The 18,549-nt window shown below is 53.5% G+C and overlaps 1 long non-coding RNA gene across 1 annotated transcript; it reads left to right on the top strand.

Moving 5' to 3' along the window:
- The first annotated feature begins 1,175 nt into the window (after positions 1 to 1,175).
- LOC144938639 (uncharacterized) lies at positions 1,176 to 7,713 on the top strand. The gene is made up of 3 exons (XR_013637866.1): positions 1,176 to 1,196; positions 4,460 to 4,648; positions 7,658 to 7,713. It is a non-coding gene; the product is annotated as an uncharacterized LOC144938639 (long non-coding RNA).
- The last annotated feature ends 10,836 nt before the right edge of the window (positions 7,714 to 18,549 follow it).

Genomic DNA, 18,549 nt, shown 5'->3' with positions numbered 1-18,549 from the left:
ACCACCACCATCATCATCATCACCACCACCACCACCACCATCATCATCATCACCACCATCACCACCATCATCACCACCACCACCATCACCACCACTACCACCACCATCATTACCACCATCATCACCACCATCATCACCACCATCATCATCATCACCACCACCACCATCATCATCATCACCACCATCACCACCACCATCATCATCATCACCACCACCACCACCATCATCACCACCACCACCATCACCACCACTACCACCACCATCATTACCACCATCATCACCACCATCATCACCACCATCACCACCACCACCACCATCATCACCATCGCCCCGGTGGGGTGGCTGTTGTTGACGTGGCGTTCATTCTGTTCGTAACTTTTCCACGGATTTAGGGGCAACTGCTGCTAAACGTTTGCGAGCCCTTCCACCACCATTGTGTACGAAACCCACCATCACCCCCTGCTCCCCCAGACTACCAACAGCGTCTAGAAATGCGATCCCATTGGGACCCGTGAAACACCCACAGAGTGTAAAGTAATTTAAAGAAGCTGCCGTGGTTTAATGTGTAGTGCACTACACTTACAATCTGGAGGTCGCCGCTTACATTTGATCTCCCGGGGCGGCAGTCTAGACAAGGGGGGCAGGTTTATTAAATCTCTCCACGTCAGTCCACCCAGCAGTATGAGTCATGTGCAGCAGTTAGTCGAGCGGCAAGTCGCATGCGGTGGCGAAATGTGTGGGCACCCCCGCCTCTCCCAAGGCGTCTTCTGACCAGCGTGGAAGAATTCGAACAAAATGCCGTGAAAGCGCCCTCTAGCGGAGGCCCTTTCGCCAGCAGGGGTGTCAGCGAATCATTGCAGGGCTGCACCTTTAACGCGCTTAGCTCCGTTACAAGCGGGGAGAGAGTTACGCAAGCCTCGTTACGAACGAATGTGTACTTTTTAGCTTCACGGGAATTATTTCGTAACGTGTGCTTCTCCACTCGAGCGAGCCAATTAAAACACACACCACGGGAAAGTGCAGCGTGCGGCAGGCAGGCATGCTCGGCCAATGTCCCCGGCGACATCGCGCCTCGCGCCAAGTAAACCAGCGAGGCGCAGACCCGTGACCAACGTAGCCGTGGTGACGATTCCTTACTGCCAACACGCGGCGACGATGCGGGGTCTGGACTGCGCGGCGCCCGTGTGGGTGACGAGGTGGGCCCCTCCGTGACAGCGGCGGAGCGCTCGCGCCGACAGTGGCGCGAGTTGAAGACGTGGTTTATTACAGCGGCGAGATTTGTTCTCGGGGCGTCACTTGGCCGCGTTTTGGTGTTCAATTGTGCAGTAGAATGTATTGTATAAGTTTTGTTGTTGTTGTTGTTGGTGAATGACCACATCGTGGACTGAGGGTGGTTTAACGTTTTTTTCTTGGGCTGCGCTGGTCCAGAAACATGAATGATATGGAGTTTAGCCGGTACACAGAGAACCACGCGACTCCGTTTTGTGTAATTCCTGCATTGCTCTGTTGTCAGAGCGTGCGGAAAACACCCCAACGGAGTAGAAAATACGGTGGAAGGGGTTATGGAGAGAGCTTGTACGAGTGGCTGAACATTGCCTGCTACTACTACTAATACAGTACACGGCTAAATCGTTGTATGTCTGTCCTACAACACAGACGTTGGATCTCGATAGTGTGTCGCCCACTTCATTAAAGCACATCTCTGTGTGTGCGAGTGTGTGCGTACGATCCTGTTGTGTCTGGCTTTCTGGGATGACTGTGATGTGAAGGTGAATGCAATAAACCCACCCCAGACCTGACCCTTGGCCCCTCTCCCTGCCCCCCACCTCCCCCACTCTCTGTCACGCGGTGCCCTCCAGACTCTAGGCTTCTTTATTCATTACCAAATACAGCTTTTCCGGAGGCACGGACGAGCACTGCCCACACAAACAATGCACTCTCAATCTTTCTAATTAGCCACGCTGTGTGATGTTTGTTTATGCCAAAGCCCATCCGCAGGTGACACGAACCGTTACCTGGGGCCTGAGCGTGTTTATCGGAGACAACAGCGTGGTCACGAATGGCCCATTTCTATCTCGGGCCCTCACCTCCAGGCTGGCCCACTGAGCTCGCACCCTGCCACGCCATGCGGCACGGCGTAACAACGCACACATTCAAAAATGATTATAATTGATTATTGGTATTCGTAATACATGCATCGGTGAGTGTGTGCGTGTGTGCGCGCGACGATAAATCATAAACGATTTATGCAAATAATGCGCTCGTATAATTTGTCAAAATATTTTTTAAAATGTCGGCTTGGGCAGGGCACGCCGCTCGAATGGATGATGGTGGAGACTGACAGTGCAGTGACAACCAACGGAGGGAAGAGGCACACGGGTGGACGCCCACTGCTGAGGTGTTGCCCTGTGCAGGGGCTGGGCGGATTGTTAGGTCGCAGGATCGTGAGAGATGACGACGGCCTGCGAGGGCCTTCATGCAGCAGCGGATTGTTCACTGCTGGTGATAATATATCACGCGTACAGTCGACACGGAAGACAAAACGAGAAACAACGCAAACGCAACGGCAACGCACGAGACAACAGGGCGACACGCCTTCTCGTGACGATTCCCCAAATCGCTGGGGGGTGGAGCGGGACGGGAACGAATCGACACGCAAACATCGCGAGTTGCCATCGTCCTGTAAGTCCGTCCTTGCAGATCGGCGGGGAAGGCCTCCGTCAGCCCACGATCGCCACCGACGATGAACGTTGCGAGACAACTCCGGGTGAGCAGCGACGTTTCGAACCATCGGCCGACATCGGATCCCACCAGTGAATCAGCTTGTGCCGGGATTCTCCGGAAGAAGAAAGCAAACGACGTGATGCCCGTGACTCAATCTAACGCGCACGACCCGACACCGTCACCACCGCCACCACCACCACACCGGATCCGGTCACCAGCTTCACAAGTGGAAAATCGAGGGAAACCTGAAACGGCACATGCAGAGACCCTGACCAAAGCGGAGAGAACATCGTGATTCACCGGCTACTTCACAAATTCATCAGAGGCCGGAGCAGCATCAGCAGCAATTCATTGTATGTTTGTTGAACTTCTTTCGCACCGTACGGAGCCAACCGTGCTACTCGGAGGTGCGGGGGAAGGACAACAAACTAATCACACACATCAGTTTTAGAGAAATTAGTTTTCATTTAGTCTCACCTGACGCACGTCGTGTGGCTTTCAAACCTGCACATTGACCATTAAAGTTGCGATTCACTCGGCCGTACCCGAGGAGTAGAGGTGGGAGATGATACACTTAATCCCTCGTGTCCATTACGCGTGGATGGATCAACGTTCTCCCCTGTGTGGCCCTTGCAGTGGCGTGCGAGGCAGAAGACCTCCCGGGCCGGTCAATGAGTGCAGCGGTGTCTAATTGAACGATCGGAATGCCACCGCAGTTGCTTCAGCGGTGGTTGACTGTGGCGGCGTTTGAAATCGCGCAGCGTCGCCGGGGATCGTGCAGCGGTGACGACCCGGAGGAGTCCCCCATCGGGCCCACGCACGAGGCGGCACCTACAACTGTAACTGGCAGGCTGCAAGCTGCCTCGTTCAAGAAGCGTCGATTCCAGCACGGAAAATTGGGGAGCACCGTTTAGTATTGGTGGGGAGGGCGACACTCATAACCACAGATTCGGTGTACAGCCCTGCAAGTGAGACGCCACGGTAGGAGTTGACCCGTTGACTGCAACTGCTGCGAAATCTGGCCGAAGGAAGCGATGGCGAGGTGCGGTGGAAAACCATGCAGGCATTGGCTGAAGTAACATCTTAGCTTCAGGTTCAGTGTAGGTCACGTCTCTTCAGGAGGGGGCACGACCCCCCCCCCCGTACAGATGGCCTACCACAAGTGGCCTTAGCTCAAGGCATGCCATGATCGACCCCTTCATTAAGGCAACAAATTGCTACAACGCGTATCAAGAGTCCGTTTGCTCGTCTCGTTAATGCGGCCTCGTCTGTTTTTACTCCGTTTCGTTCAACTTCACTTTCATAAATGTCACGTGGCCATATCATTTGCACACACATGTACATGTAAATACTGCTACTGATTTCCACACGTGCATAAAACAGGTGCTGTCGGCTGCTGTGGATATAGGTTGTCAGCCAGGGGGCAGTGCAGCAGAATCCATTGTTGTATTGTACTATGTTCCAACGTCTATACGTCCCCCTAGTGCACCACCAACATGGATGGGCGACTACCGTGCACGCCAGACTGCCAAAGGCGACCGCCCCGAGTCCCGCGTTTTGGGGGGTTGCCTGCCCGTCGACGTCACGGGGCGGTGGGATTTCCCCCTAACTCCCCCCCAGCCCCATGGACGGCCCTGCCCAGAGGCAGCTGCGGGGATCGCGCTGCGCTCGTCAACCAGTACCCCTACGTCCACCCTCGGTGCCTCGCGACCCCTTGACCCGCGTCCCTCCGCAGGCGAGCGGCCGCGGCATGGCGTGCCAGGACTGCGGGTTCCGGCGGGGGGCGGCCACGCCGTTCGGCGTGCGCTCCTACCTGGACCACTTCTACCAGGGCTGCCGCTCGGAGCCGGACGAGGAGACGCTGCTGCGGCCGGGCGGGCGGCGAGGCGCGCAGGAGGCAGCCGGGGCCTCCACGGCGTGCAAGGTGCCGCTGCTCGCCGGTAGCGCCCGCGTGCACAAGCAAGACTCGGCAAAAGCACAGGAGCCCCAAGCAGATCAAGGGCTCCTGGATGCGCAACCACAATAATGAAAGCGATTTGTGAACGTTAAGCAAATTTTAGTTTTTTTTTCTTTTTGCTGAGACACGTAGCGCCTTTCTGGCACGACTGTGCCACTCAAAGCGCCATCGCAGACTGATGAACATGATAAGTGAATTAACTTGAACAGCAATCAATCTCGCCCACCTCTAGCTTGTCTCTTCCTTCATCAGCATGCTACATCTCCGATTCATAATTAGGTTTCTACAGCTCTGTCTCTTGTCGATATCTCTCCCTCTCTCGTACCATCACATTTTGGTCTCGCCGCCATTCCTCTTCTCTCATTTCACTATCTCCAGTGTTGTCCAAATTCATCTCATCTCGCATGCGAGTCTCTATCTCTTCTGTCATCTCACTCGGAGTTTATCAATTGAAAGCCTAGCAACCACTACGACTGATTTTCCAAACAATGTTCATGGCATAAACAGAACCTATTGGGATAGAGAAAAGTGAATGAGACACTCAGTAAACGACCGTTTATTAACACAAAAGCGCAATTATTATTTCATAGATTTGTTTTTAAACAAAGAATTGGCTGTGCTGTACAAACACGAATTAACGTCATATGTCAATCACGCTGCCCAATATCCAGGGCTTAATTTCAGCTGAGTCTGTCCGGAAAGTATTTCTATATGCAGCACATCACATCCAGTCTAAATCTCGCTATGGCTTTGTCTGCTAGTCACGTGTCATCTACTTCAGTCTGCCGGCGACCCAGTGAGATATGAAACTCTGCTACAAAAAATCCCAATATTTGGGACAATGGTAATGACCCTTCTTCCGAGCAGAGTCGGTTGAAGAGATTGGTTTTTAGTTGCGTATTCCACTGCACAGCAAAAAATAATGGGACACTTGAGGGATGCTGACGTGAATAGTTTTTAGAATGTTGTATGTTGAAGGGTTTATTTCATATTGGCCTTGAAAAAATGCAATACAATTGCTTGCTTTTGCTCTCGAAATATCAATAGCTGAACGGGTCCCAGTTTGGCTCTGTGATTATATGGATCTGTTATTCTGTGATAACATAATTGTGGTTTCTGAATGGAGCGAGAATTGTTATATTTTTTACTTAGCACAGGAGGCCCAACGGCCCGAAAATGCGAAGCGGCCAGCAACAAACAGCACTGTTAAACTTGTAATAGTTGTAATAGTTCAGAGTTCAGAAAGGTTATAATAACGTGGGAGATAATTCCAAAGTCGTGCAGACAGATGGATATAAAAAAAACTGAAATCATCACATCAAGTCGTGTAATTAAATATCAGTACATGTACAAACATTTTATTAATCGGCCTCGCTAAATCCGAAATAAACACACTGGTTTCATGCCTCGATGTCTTGCCAAACGAGCCAGACAGATTTTACAGTTCAGGCCGAGTTTGTCGGATCGCGTTAGGGTGGCGCAGACGGACCCGCGATCATTTCGACTTAAGTCTGCTGCCAGCTCAACCTCACCGCGGGATGTTTAATGAGCTGACAAAACCTCTTCTGTCTTGCCGTTACAAAACATCCCAAAGGGGCAGGGCACACACACAGGGTGCCGCAACAAGTCAGTGACGTTTTTGTGTTCTGTACAAAAAATGTCGGCAGACACATTGTCATTATTGGCGTTTGTTTACCCAGGAGTCTCGTGAGATTTCAAGGAGGGTCCTTTCACGTCCTTACAGTAGGCGCACGATAATTGCCCTGCACAATATTGTATAATGTATCATCCCAAATGAGTAATTATGCGGCTTAATTTATCAAATTCGGACCATGACGTCTTCACGGGTCTCTCAAACGTCCGCTGGTGAAGTCGAATGCGCTCAGTGATATCACCCCGGTTCCTACACCCGCACTGATTACCAGGGTGGGCCGCTCGATTCCAACCGTGCGAGCTGACACAATGATCCCTGGCGCGCCGTGAAGCCCCTGTACACAACGCCATGTGACGATGTCATTTGGCTGTGTCGGGTGGCAGGAGCGGGCGGGATCATTGCGCGGGCCTAACACCAAAAACAAACAGATATTTACGAATAATAACATTGGCTGCTAAAACAACCCACGCGCTGATGTTAAATTGCATTTCACACGCGGTTACAGCTCAGCATCTCGTGTCTACGTCCACGTGCCTGCTGAGCAGGGTACTGCTCCGAGGACCACCAAGTCCCCAGTCTCTCTGTAGCGACCTCAGAGGTGGCTAGGGGCATAACGAGCGTGCGGCCTTGCCAGCACCACCCCTGATAACCACCGTGAGATTTGTTTTCAACAACGGTCTAAAAGAACAAAAAACACATATTTAGATGGCGGTTCAAATGTACTCTTAGGTTTTTTCGGTAAAGTCACGTAGGTAAAAAATAATAATAATAACATAAATAACTAAATGTAGTTACTTTCATTTATTATTATTTTATTTTGTTATTATTTTTTACCTACGTGACTTTGCCGAAAAAACCTAAGAGTATGAATCCTTGCAGTCACGAAAGCTTCAAATCTAGGTTCAAATAGATTTTTATGAGCATGATTTCATTTACGTTCCACGTTTTATTTTTATCTCATTACAACAGTAACGTAATATTACACAGAAGTACTACGGAGCTGTTTAGTGGCAGCATTTTGCGAAGACGCCCTTTACAGCGCCCCTCACAGCGTGAAATGTTCGAGACCGTGAGCGCTGGCATTAGGCAAGCAGAGCCGCGGTATCTCGTAGCCTGGGGTGAATAAAATATTGAGGGGGGTGAGCCGGGGGGGGGCGGGGGGGGGGAGCGCGGGGGGCGGGGAGGGGGGCGCCCCCCCCCCCAACCCCCCCCCCCTCCCTTTGAGCGATTGCCGCATCCCCCGAGCCGAGAGCGCAGTTGACTCCCCCCGGACCTGTGCCGAGCGCCCGTTGCTTGACTTCCCTTGCGCCGCGTGTGCGCAGGCGTGGTTCGCCTGTGGCCTGCTCGGCATGCTGACGGGGGCCGCGGTCATGCTGGCCTCCTACCTCGCCCCGGCTCGCCTCGAGGCGGTCGGCAATGGCGGAGGAGGCGGCGGCCCGGGCAGCGTGAGCGACGTGCTGCTGGTCGACCCGAGCGCGGCGCGTTTCAACCGCCTCGTGGAGGGCTGCAAGCTGGCGGGCGCGCTGCTGTTCGCAGCCGGAGGCGCAGCGCTGTCGGGGAGTCTACTGGTGGCCGCGGCGGCCGCACGGGGCCGTGGCGGCGACGATGACGATGGTGGTGAGGTGATGACCACGGAGCACCAGCATCATCATGAGCAGCAAGATGACGAGGAGGTGGTGCAGGAGAACCGGCTGCTGCTCCACGAAGTGCGGTCCGTGGCCAGCGGGGCCGTGCCCAAGTCGGGGTGAGTGGCACGCGGCGCTCGGCCTCGGGGAAGGGGTCTTAGCTCGTTTTCAGAGGTGGGGCCGCTTTCGCCGATAAGACGTCACCAGTGTGAGGGCCGCCACAACATTTGAAATTATTGGAGGTTTGACAGCAGCACGATGATGATGGGGGTGTGGACCAATCAACTTCAAGGACAGTGCACATTATCAGAGTTATGTTTTTTTGTTTGCATTATGACTGCAGGTATTATGGTCTATGTAAACATGACTCCTTGTAAAAAAAGGTGTCAGTTTTGTTGCCAGATAGAAGGGTAAAAAAAATATTATATTTTTATTGGCAAATGAGGTTCCAATGGGATGATGGGGGTGTTTCACTTGTTGTGCGTTTAGGGGGTCGCATTAAAGGCCACCAGGGGCCGCCAGTGACCCGCGGGCCTTGAAGTGAAGAACCACCGCCCAGGGTGGTGGTGGTGGTGGTGATTACACGAGGTCAGAGGGAGAGCGAGCGGCTCGCAATCGGGAAGGTCGCGAATTCAAATCCTGGTTGGGGGTTGACGCAGCCCATCAACCCTCCGCGGTCGATACAAATTAATACCGCATGTTGTTTGGAAGTCAATAGTGGTTCTATGGATTGACTAGCACCGCCCCCCGCCATAGGAACGTAGAATTTCCACCACTGGCTCAGGGCTGCAAACAGGGGATGAGCATCAACGCCTCAATGTTCGTTTGAGCAGCAGGAGTCACTTTGCCCTGCACAGTAGGAGTAAGTCAGTCACCCCCAGTTGTCAGACAAGGGTCGTTTCAAGGCCAAAAAACAGCGCGATGGACAAGAACATGTGTTTATTTACACGTGGAGATACAGGACAGAGTTGTGCTTAGCTCTGCTTTTACTCCTCATTGTCCGCAGCAGCTCATGCGTTTGTATACAACCCCTGTTTATTTTAAATCTGAGTCGACTCAGCAGCATTTAATTTGATAGGCGTGTCTCTGCTGACAAGACCCGACTTATCAAAACCGGTGCAGTTGTCTTGCTTCAACAGACGCTGCTGGAGAATATTGCTTTCTAAAGCCCATAGAGCCGATGGACTGCACCTTAGTTGTATCTTCATGCAGAGATACAGAATGGAACGTTGCGTACATATACTTTTCTTCAGTAGGTATGACGTCTCAAACTTGTTGACGCCGTCCCATCCATGCGCTCATCTTTCAGTCTCCCAGTGTGCTTCCGAGCATGCGTCTCTCCGTGCTTCATGACTTGTCGTATTCTGTTCAATCCTCTTTGTCATTGTCCGTGTTTGTGATCCACGTCACAGTAGGTGGTACAGATAAAACGCACAATCTTCCCTTGAGACGCATCGAAGAAGTTGCATAACGTGCGTCAACAGAAACGTTACGTCCCTCTTTGATCGACATTGTTTGAAAGACTAAGAATCGTGTTGGCTCCGATTACAGGTATGGGGTAAACCTGCACCTGTGTGTGTGTGTGACACATGCCAATATCTGTTTTCGAGAATTTAGATTGGGGAATTGCCCTTGAACGTTTACACCGACCTTGACTCCGCCAATGATGACGCAGCCGCGCGTCTTGCGCGGGAGATGTCGTGCGGAATAATTCATCGCGGTCATTTAAGTAGCCGGGAGAATGAACGCGACGGGCGGCTTTGTTTACATATCACGCGTGCTTTTTTCGTTCGACCGCATGGGGCATTTCGATGGGAAGATTACGAAGGGTCTTTTGATGTCGCCCAAACGCGCTCTGACGTGCACGGTGTCTCTCTCCGCATTAGCGCCGAGGTCAGGGGGAGCAACCATCGGAACGAAAAACAGAAAATGCTTTTATTTGTCGCCGGCTTCGCGTTTGCAGACGCGCGTGAAGACGCGACAAAGCACACCGTGCTATAGTGCATGGAGCCCCAAGCAGCTGAAGGGGTTCGTGGCATGAATTATGAAAAATAGCGGCGTATAAAATTTCAGCTCGAATTAAAATCTTATCAAATATATCAAGCTAATTAATATTAAAAGTGAACCTTCATCTCTGGTCTGCGTCTCTCGTTTCACTGCATCTCTTGTTTATATAAATTATCTCATCCCAATACATCTTTATTTTTTACCTACATCTTTTTCGTATCTCACTACATATCGATCTCTGCCTATTTATCTCTTCCGTCGTTGCACGAGGATTTAATAACGTTTGCTGAGCACCACCCAATGGGGTAGGTAGGTAGGGACCAGCACTGCGAGAAAGCTTCCCAATGTATTGAAAATGAAATTGCAGCGATGCCTGAGATCCAGTGAGGTTGCCCTGACCCTGGAGTCGAGTTGATTTTGGTGTAAGCAATGTGAGTACTCGGGAGACCGAGACATGAGTCTCACGGTCAAACAAAATAATAAAGTAAGAGCAATTAAGCAAATAGGGAATTGAAAGTGAGTGAGCTCAGGTGACCGTATTAAAACCCACCCATGTCTCGTTACTAATAATGTCTGTGCTCTATTCCGTGATGGGTGAGTTGCCATGGTGAAATGGTGAGCCCACTAAACTTACAATCCAAAGATCGCCGGCTCGACTCCATGTCCAGGCGCGGCTGGTGAAACGACGGGGCAGGTTTCTTAAATCCCCTCCGCCGCCCCTGTACACACACCCAGCAGTATCAGTGGGTACACCACATAAAGCCCTGCCCTCCACCTCCCGTACAGCGGCACCTCTGTAATAACAGAGGTGTTTCGTGTTGTCCGATTCGTTGAGTAACCAAACGGCTAATCGGCAGAGCAATCGATTGCTCAAACTCTTAGGTTTTTTTCGACGCAGACTTGTGTTGCCTCCGAAACGTCGTGATTTAATTGAGTTAATTTAATTTATAATTAATTCATTATTATTATTACCTACGTGACTTTACCGAACAAACCTAAGAGTATGAATCCTTGCAGTCACGAAAGCTTCAAATCTAGAACGATTCCTCAAAGTCAGCGGAGGTCCCGGCTCTAGAGCCACAGAACGGGCACAGGGGAGACGGGACCCACTCTGCAGCAGCTGTTGGGCCGAGCAAGCCCCGCCACTCTTCACCTCTCCCTCACCTCTCAAGGCGCAGGCTTTGGAAGTGACCCGCGTGCCACCCGCCCCCCGGGCTGCGGCGATCGGGTACCGAGGATCGGCGTCGAGTCCCAACCACCCCCACCCGGAGCTCCACCCCCTCCGTCCACGACGCCGGTGGAGCTGACTCGTCCCGCCGGGTCCGTTTCACGAAACAAGAACGCTCGCGAGGGACGCTCCGCCGAGCGGAGGGGGCCGCCTGACGGCCGTAGATTGGCCGAGCCGACGGTCGGTGCGCTGGGGAGAAACCGGGAACTGATCGTCGCGCGTCTCAGCCGTGCGACGGGCGTGTCCCCCGAGTTTCCAAAGCAGTTCAGGTTGCTGGCCGTGGCAATTCCGAGGGCGGTTGATTTTCAAACTCGCCCCCCCCCCACCTCTCCACCGCATGGTAAATGGCGCATCCCACAAATGATGCATCGTCGGCTGCAACAGTCACGTCCGTGAGCGCAACGCACGGGGCATTAATTTTTGAGCGACGCCATTTGTTTCGTGTGAGATTGCGCCACAGTCGCTCTCAATCCCTTCCCACCCCCTGGTCACCCCCCCCCCATCCTCCTCCTCGTGCATCGATGTCCGATGTTTCGTGCCACGTACTTGGGGCCTTATTCGTGAACCAGTGCATTTCCTGGTTCCTGAAGATGACTTGCAGCACGTGGAGTGAACAAGTCGGACGTCGCGCCAAACAGCGCATCTGGGAGCGGCGTGGTTCAAGGGCGACAACCTTCGCTCTGGCACGGCCAGGACTCTGTGAGAACCACGATCAGACGCACACACGGGGGATCGTCTGTGACCGATGTTAAGTTTCACCATTCGTCCTGCCGTCAGTGACTGTTTCTTGCACAAAAACACGTGTTTACGTGTGGCGTGTGTGTGGCGTGTGTGTGTGTGGCGTGTATGTGGCGTGTGCGTGTGTGGCGTGTGTGTGTGTGTGGCGTGTGTGTGTGTGGAGATAATGTTTATCTTGAGCAAAGTGAGCAGTGCTTTGCTTCGTAAACGTTTCGCCCCTTGTCTGATCTTCAGTTCCACTCCGGACATCGGCAATCGAAGGGGGGAAGGGGGGGGGGCTCTTTGTGTGTCGTGGAAATGATCCCTACACAAAGGGGTCATTGCCGCGACATTTATCGAGTGCTCAGAAGCCATAGATGGCACCGATGGGTGGCGTTAATGTTCATTGTTTTTACAGAAAAACACCACAATGTTGATACGCGCTTTTGTCCAGAGGGAGAGGGGCAGCCCTGCAATTGCTTGTTAACTCTACTGCTGGCAGAAGAGCCTCCACCACAGGACGCTCGAGAGGGCCTGCTTTTGCATGCTGTCCAGATGTCTTGGAAGAGGCAGGGCTACCCACACTTTACCCCGCCACATGTGACCGACCAATAATAGACTAGCTGCGGGGTTGCCCATTTGTTCTGCTGGGTGAGCGGTGGGGGGGGGGGGATTTAAGAAGTTTGCCCCGTTGTCTCAGCTGACACGCCGGGAGATTGAATCGATCCGGCGAGTTCTTCGTTTCAAGTCCAGTGTTGCTGACCATTGCGGCGCTGTGGCGGCTTCCCCTTCATTCCAGAATGAATAGTTTTAATAATGAACTCCTTCCGAGGCGGGAGAGGGGAAAGGGAGCACACGATCGCATGCACGGTTGGCTACGTACGCTGCGAAAGAAGTTCAGCATACGTACACACATTGCGAGATACTGATCCTGATTCGCATATCATGCTGAAAATCCACGTGGCATAGTTCGAAATCTGAGTAAGCCACCGTGTTGCCAACGGAGGTTGCTGCCCGTTGGTATAGAACTCCCATCCCCTAGCCACCTGTGCTGTCGACTCCATGCCTCTGTTCAAGTCCAGCCTCAAGACCGCCCCTTTATCCGCTGCTTGCATCTGTACAATAAACATTGCCCCCCGTGGCCGCCTGTACGGCGCATTGAGAGGCGGTCGCATCTCGACGCTACTGTACAAGTCCGCATTGCGTCGCGCTGATCGTTTTTGCGATTTTTCGTTTGTTAGTAACGAAGCTTAATGCGGCATTGCCGGGTAAGCGTAACCAGGGCACCGGAGCCTCTGCCTCCGTGCGGAGCGGATCGGTGGCTCGTACCCTGACCGCCAGACCTCGAGGGTCGCCACCTCCGAGGCGCGACGGAACCGCGACGTGTCTTGGGAATGTAACATAATTGGTGACGATGACTCGTGAATCCCGGGAAAGCCGCAGTGAGAGTGCGCGCTCCATCGGGATGATTGGCAGACACCGGTTGCATGGCGTGTGTCTAGCTAAGGGAGGAAACCGGCGAAGATGGAATATCTCACAGTGCGGGAAGGGGGGAGGGAGGGCTCGGACTTTTAATGTCCCACGAGGACTGACTGATTTCCCAGGATGGTACCGACCTCCTCACCGAGAGGGCAATCCTGGGGAGACCAGGGACAGGTGGCAACCCATCAGGCCGGCCGGTGTCACAGCGCCGCCGCGTCAACCCTGCGCTGTGTTTGTGCCGCGCCCTGCACATCGCCGGCGTCGGGTTCTAGACAGCAGCGGCACGACACCACGTGGTGTTGGCTGACGGCACGTGGATTGCGGTGGTGATGATGGTGGTAATGGTGGTGGTGATGACGATGGTGATGGTGGTGAAGGTGATGATGATGGTGGTGGTGGTAATGGTGGAGGTAGTGCCGATGGTGATGATGGTGGTGAAGATGGTGGTGGTGATGACAATGATGATGATGGTGATGATGGTGGTAATGGTGATGACGATGGTGAAGGTGATGGTGGTGGTAATGGTGATGCCGATGGTGATGATGGTGGTGAAGATGGTGGTGGTGATGACGAGGGTGATGATGATCGTGGAGGTGTTGATAATGGTAGTGGTGATAACGATGGTGATGATGGTGGTGGTTAAAGTGGCGATGGTGGTGGTAATGGTGGTGGTGATGACGATGGTGGTGGTGAAGGTGATGTTGTTGTTGATGGTGGTGATGCGTGCGGGAGACGCAGGCTGTGGTGCAGAGCAGTGGTGGTGAAGGTGGTGGTGGTAATGGTGGTGGTGGTGATGACGATGGTGGTGGTGAAGGTGATGATGTTGTTGTTGATGGTGGTGACGCGTGCGGGAGACGCAGGCTGTGGTGCGGAGCCGTGGATCGTGGGGACGGGGGCGGGGGGACAGTTTGCGCAGTGACCCGCCAGTCGTGCTTCGTGCTTCGTGCTTCGCGAGCTGCCGGTGGCTCTGTCTCGTGCGCTTGTGGACCGTGCTTGTGCTTGTGGTTGTGCTGTTGTCATCGAAATAAAAGCCATCGTGGCACAAAACAAACATCGAGACAACCGAATCTGCCGCCGCTGCTATTGATCATGAGTCGATACGTGCTCGTGTGTCAGCGTACATTAAATCGCCGCGTGTAACCATACTAATAATAACAGTGCATTTGGTAAATGTGCAATTTTGTATAGGGCAAGGCTGTCACGAAGGAAGACGCTCTGTTCATTCATTTGGCTCATTTGCAGGTGCTGGGTGGATTGTTACATCACAGGCTCGTGAGAGATGGCGATGGCTTGGAGAGGCTTTCATCCAGCGGTGGATTGATCATGGCTGATGATGATGATGATGATGCTGCTGATCTTCGCTGTGGAGGGTCCTGCATCGGGATGTTCGGTCACGTCAATGAGTGTGTGTTGTGTGCGCGTGAAGTGTGACGCCGGCGTGTGCGCTGATGATTTGGCAAAACAAACGCTGTGGCAGCGCTCGGCACGGGTAGACCCAGCAAGAGATGCTAGGGTCCCAGATAGCTCAAGTGGCTCGGGATGCATGGGGAAACGGTGGTTCAAATGATCGCCACCAATTTGCATCCTAATCAACATAACATTGCAATTAACAGAGAACTCCAATTGATATCTCACATCGATATCCTGCCTGCATCTCTACTTTCCACATCTCACGACATCTCTACACAGTATTTCCTACATTTCTCTCATCTCGCTCCATCACTGTCTCTCGACGACGTCTCTGCTGCCACCTCAGTGGGCCGTGTGAGCCACAAGAGGGCCCACGAAATTCGCGCTTCCGAGTCCGCGAGCCGCGTTGATAAACGAGGCTCGCGAGGGATGGTAAAACATCGAGTTTATTACGTATCAAATTCACAGGGGGCTTTAAAAAGGGGGGCCTCAAAGCCACGGCGACTGCGCGTGTCGGGTGTCGGTGAGCGTTGCACGGCTGGTCGAGGCCACCGAACGGAGGGAGACCGGCTGACCAAATGTCGACCAACTTGCGTTTCAGCACCTCAAATCTCACGCCTGTTGAGTGTCGAGTTATTAATCCCGCTGAAAGGGCTCCGTTTACGCGGTCGTTGGATAGATACGAAATAAATACATAAATGCTGCCATTCTCAATCCGCCCACGGGTGAAGGCCTCCCCGCGTCATGATGGGGATTGTTTTTTGACCATACTTCACCACACTGGTCAGTGCGGCTTGGTGAAAGGTTGGGAGGCCCAGACCGCTCGCCACTTATGTTAGCCGTGGCTGGGACTCGCGTGGTTCATAGCGCGGTGCGCTAACCACCGTGCCCGGTAGTTAATAGACGGTCATGATTCTCGTCGCAATCTAAGTCGCGAGTTATATAAACGATTGTGGCTGTGACATCGTTTGTGGCTGTGATTGTGTTTCTCACAATCTCACAATTGGTCTCGAGCGAAGTGGCAGCTGCCGTTGTAATTGAGCCATCAAGTCGGTAAAAGTTGCCTCCCGGGGTTGTGGGGCAACTGATGATGGCCCGGGCCGCCTTGGCGGAGCTGATGATCGACGCGTGACGAGTTGCCCCAGCGATGCTCTCAGTGCCGCGTGTTGTCAGTGCCGGCGAAGTCGGCTGCGAGTGGCCGCTCGCCCTCTCTCCGCGAGAGGCCCTGCCGCTGCACGGACAACTGAGCACGTTTACAGGCAACGAGAAATGCATTTTATAAAACTTGGGTTTTTTTATGTACCAGGTAAGGCCCCACCGAGAACTATGTAACTCTTTTTCAGCAGCAACCTGGCCATAATGAAGTGGCTTATCGCGTGGAAATTCATAGCAGCCAAATACTCTAAACGCGCGTTTTTAAATGTGGGGAGGAAAAAAAACGAAGGACATGGAGAAAAATCCACGCGAGCACGGGGAGAACATGCAAACTCCAAATATACAGGCGTCAGGGTTTGGGATCGAACCTACGAACCTCCTGCATAGCAGGCGAGAGAGATGGCATCTCGCCACCGCGGCGCCACAGCAGCCAGAATTCACCAGATGCCGTCAGCTCGCGTCAGCTAAGCAGCGTGGAGCCTGCACATCGCCGGGATGGGTGCCGGCTGCGTACACAACACGGGAGCTCTAGGCCTCGTGGGCAGCAGAGGGCAGTGCAGCAAAAGCCGTCGCCGTTCTGCACTCCCCACCACCTTCACACACGCGCACCGACCGGCATGGTCAAGTATGGTCAAGTATGGTCAAATATCCCTCAATAACGTATTGACAGAACAGACTGTACTGTATCTATACTGCTGCGCGTCCGTGGGTACTGTACACTTCATCGCCTTTGCGTCAATCCACTGCTGGATGAGGGCCTCCCCACGCTGCCCGGGTTGCGTTGGGTTATTTGACCATACTTCGCCACGCTGGTCATAGCGATTGGTGAAGACGGGGAGGAGCATACGCGGTGGGAAGGAAGTACCGGACCGCATAGCAGTTCAGTACAACAATGGCTTTCCCCTGCACTCCCCTCTGGGTGCCCACGACGCAGCAGCAGCCCCGTGCCAACCCGCGGGACGACCGCACAAGCCCGGCAGCCTCACAGCCCGCTCAGCGTGCCTGAGGTCTCGTGAGACCGGACTCCCGGTGGGTCACCTGGACACGGGCAGCGTGGTGGCAAATCGGAGCGGTTCGTGTGGGTGGCGTCAACGCGAAGACCTCGAGCGAGTTTGCGAAGTTGCCCAACATCGTCGCTGGCTATTCACGGCGGCGGTGGGATTAGCACGACGCTTCGGAAGCACCAACTTTACGTAATCCCGTAACATTGACCCCATTCACATACAGCGCTCATATTGAAGGTGCAGTAGCCCAGCAATTGCTCGCTCACGCCACCATCTGACACCGTGACGTCGAAGCGGGATCCAACCCCCCCACCCCCTTCCAAAAGCGCGGGGCCCGGGGCGGTCTCCCTGACCCCAGGAAAGGCTCCTAGGTGGGGGGTCACCCACACTTTACCCCACCCACGTGACGTGCCGATCGACTCATTGCGGCGTGCCCATGCAGCGTGCTGCTGCTGCTGGGTAGGCAGATGGTGCGGTGACGTTACCACCGGCGCGCCGGGAGGGTTCAACGAACCGGCGACCTCTGGGTCGCAAGTCCAGCGCGGTCACCACTGTGGCAGCGTTCCTACAACATTAAACAGTAACATTTGAAGATTATCTTATTGAATCCCATACAGGAGAGTTAATTTAAATAATCGGCCATTACAATTGTAAAGCCTACCATGAGATGTACAAAGTTAATACGCGCTACGTCGTTACGAAGGACAAAATAAAATAAAGACTTTGACGAACACATAAAATATGTATACAATTAACTGCAGTACATATAATATGCATTTAAATGTATATATATACCGTATTGCATATTGTATGTAATCACTCAGGCTATAACATTACGGCTGAAAAGGACACTTTGTCATGTAATTATCAAAAGTTACTATCGAACGCGAAGAAATTAAACCACGGGATGAGTGACCGGAGGTTAACACGCACACAGAAAAACAACGACGCCGCCACTTATATACAACGAAGGTCGATCCCTCTCCCTCTCCATCAGCTGGACAGCGACACGCTGATATGGGGCACCATGATGAACGCGGGGCTGGACTGGCCCTTGCCCTAGGAATGTGGAGTTTCCACCGCTGATTCCATCAGGACCGCCAACAGCACGTTCGGGTTGAGCTCCGACGGATTCCTGCCACTTGGCTTGAGTGGCGATGGCATTTCGCTGTTGCTTTATATTTTTTTATTGACGAAGCCACACGCACACACGCACGCGCGCGCCGATGTTGCTGGCTCGTCCCTGAAGAAGCTCTTCGCCGGCACGTGCAGCGAAACGTCGGTGACTTCGTGCCGACGGCGCACATCGAAGAACCGCGCGAGGAGATGGACGAACGGCCCCAAAACAAAAACAACTCCCGACCCCCCAGCCCCACGCGCGCTGGCTGGGCCGGGCCATGCGGGAGGGCGTCTGCAGAGGGCGGTGGCGTCTCTGCGCGTGGGGCGTCCGTGGCGCTTCCCCCCCACCCCGCGCCGGCGCCCCGGGGGTGCGGGCGGACGGGCGCCGAAGCCGCGTCCAGCCGCCAGCAGCCGCCGCCTTGTTCTCGTGGCTCCGAGCCAAGACTCCTCGCCGCTACCGCCGTTGT

This window comes from Lampetra fluviatilis, chromosome 22 (assembly GCF_964198595.1).
Source record: "Lampetra fluviatilis chromosome 22, kcLamFluv1.1, whole genome shotgun sequence".
NCBI classification, from domain to species: Eukaryota; Metazoa; Chordata; class Hyperoartia; order Petromyzontiformes; family Petromyzontidae; genus Lampetra; species Lampetra fluviatilis.
The sequence above is the reverse complement of the archived record's forward strand: the minus strand, read 5'-3'. Positions and strand labels throughout refer to the sequence as shown.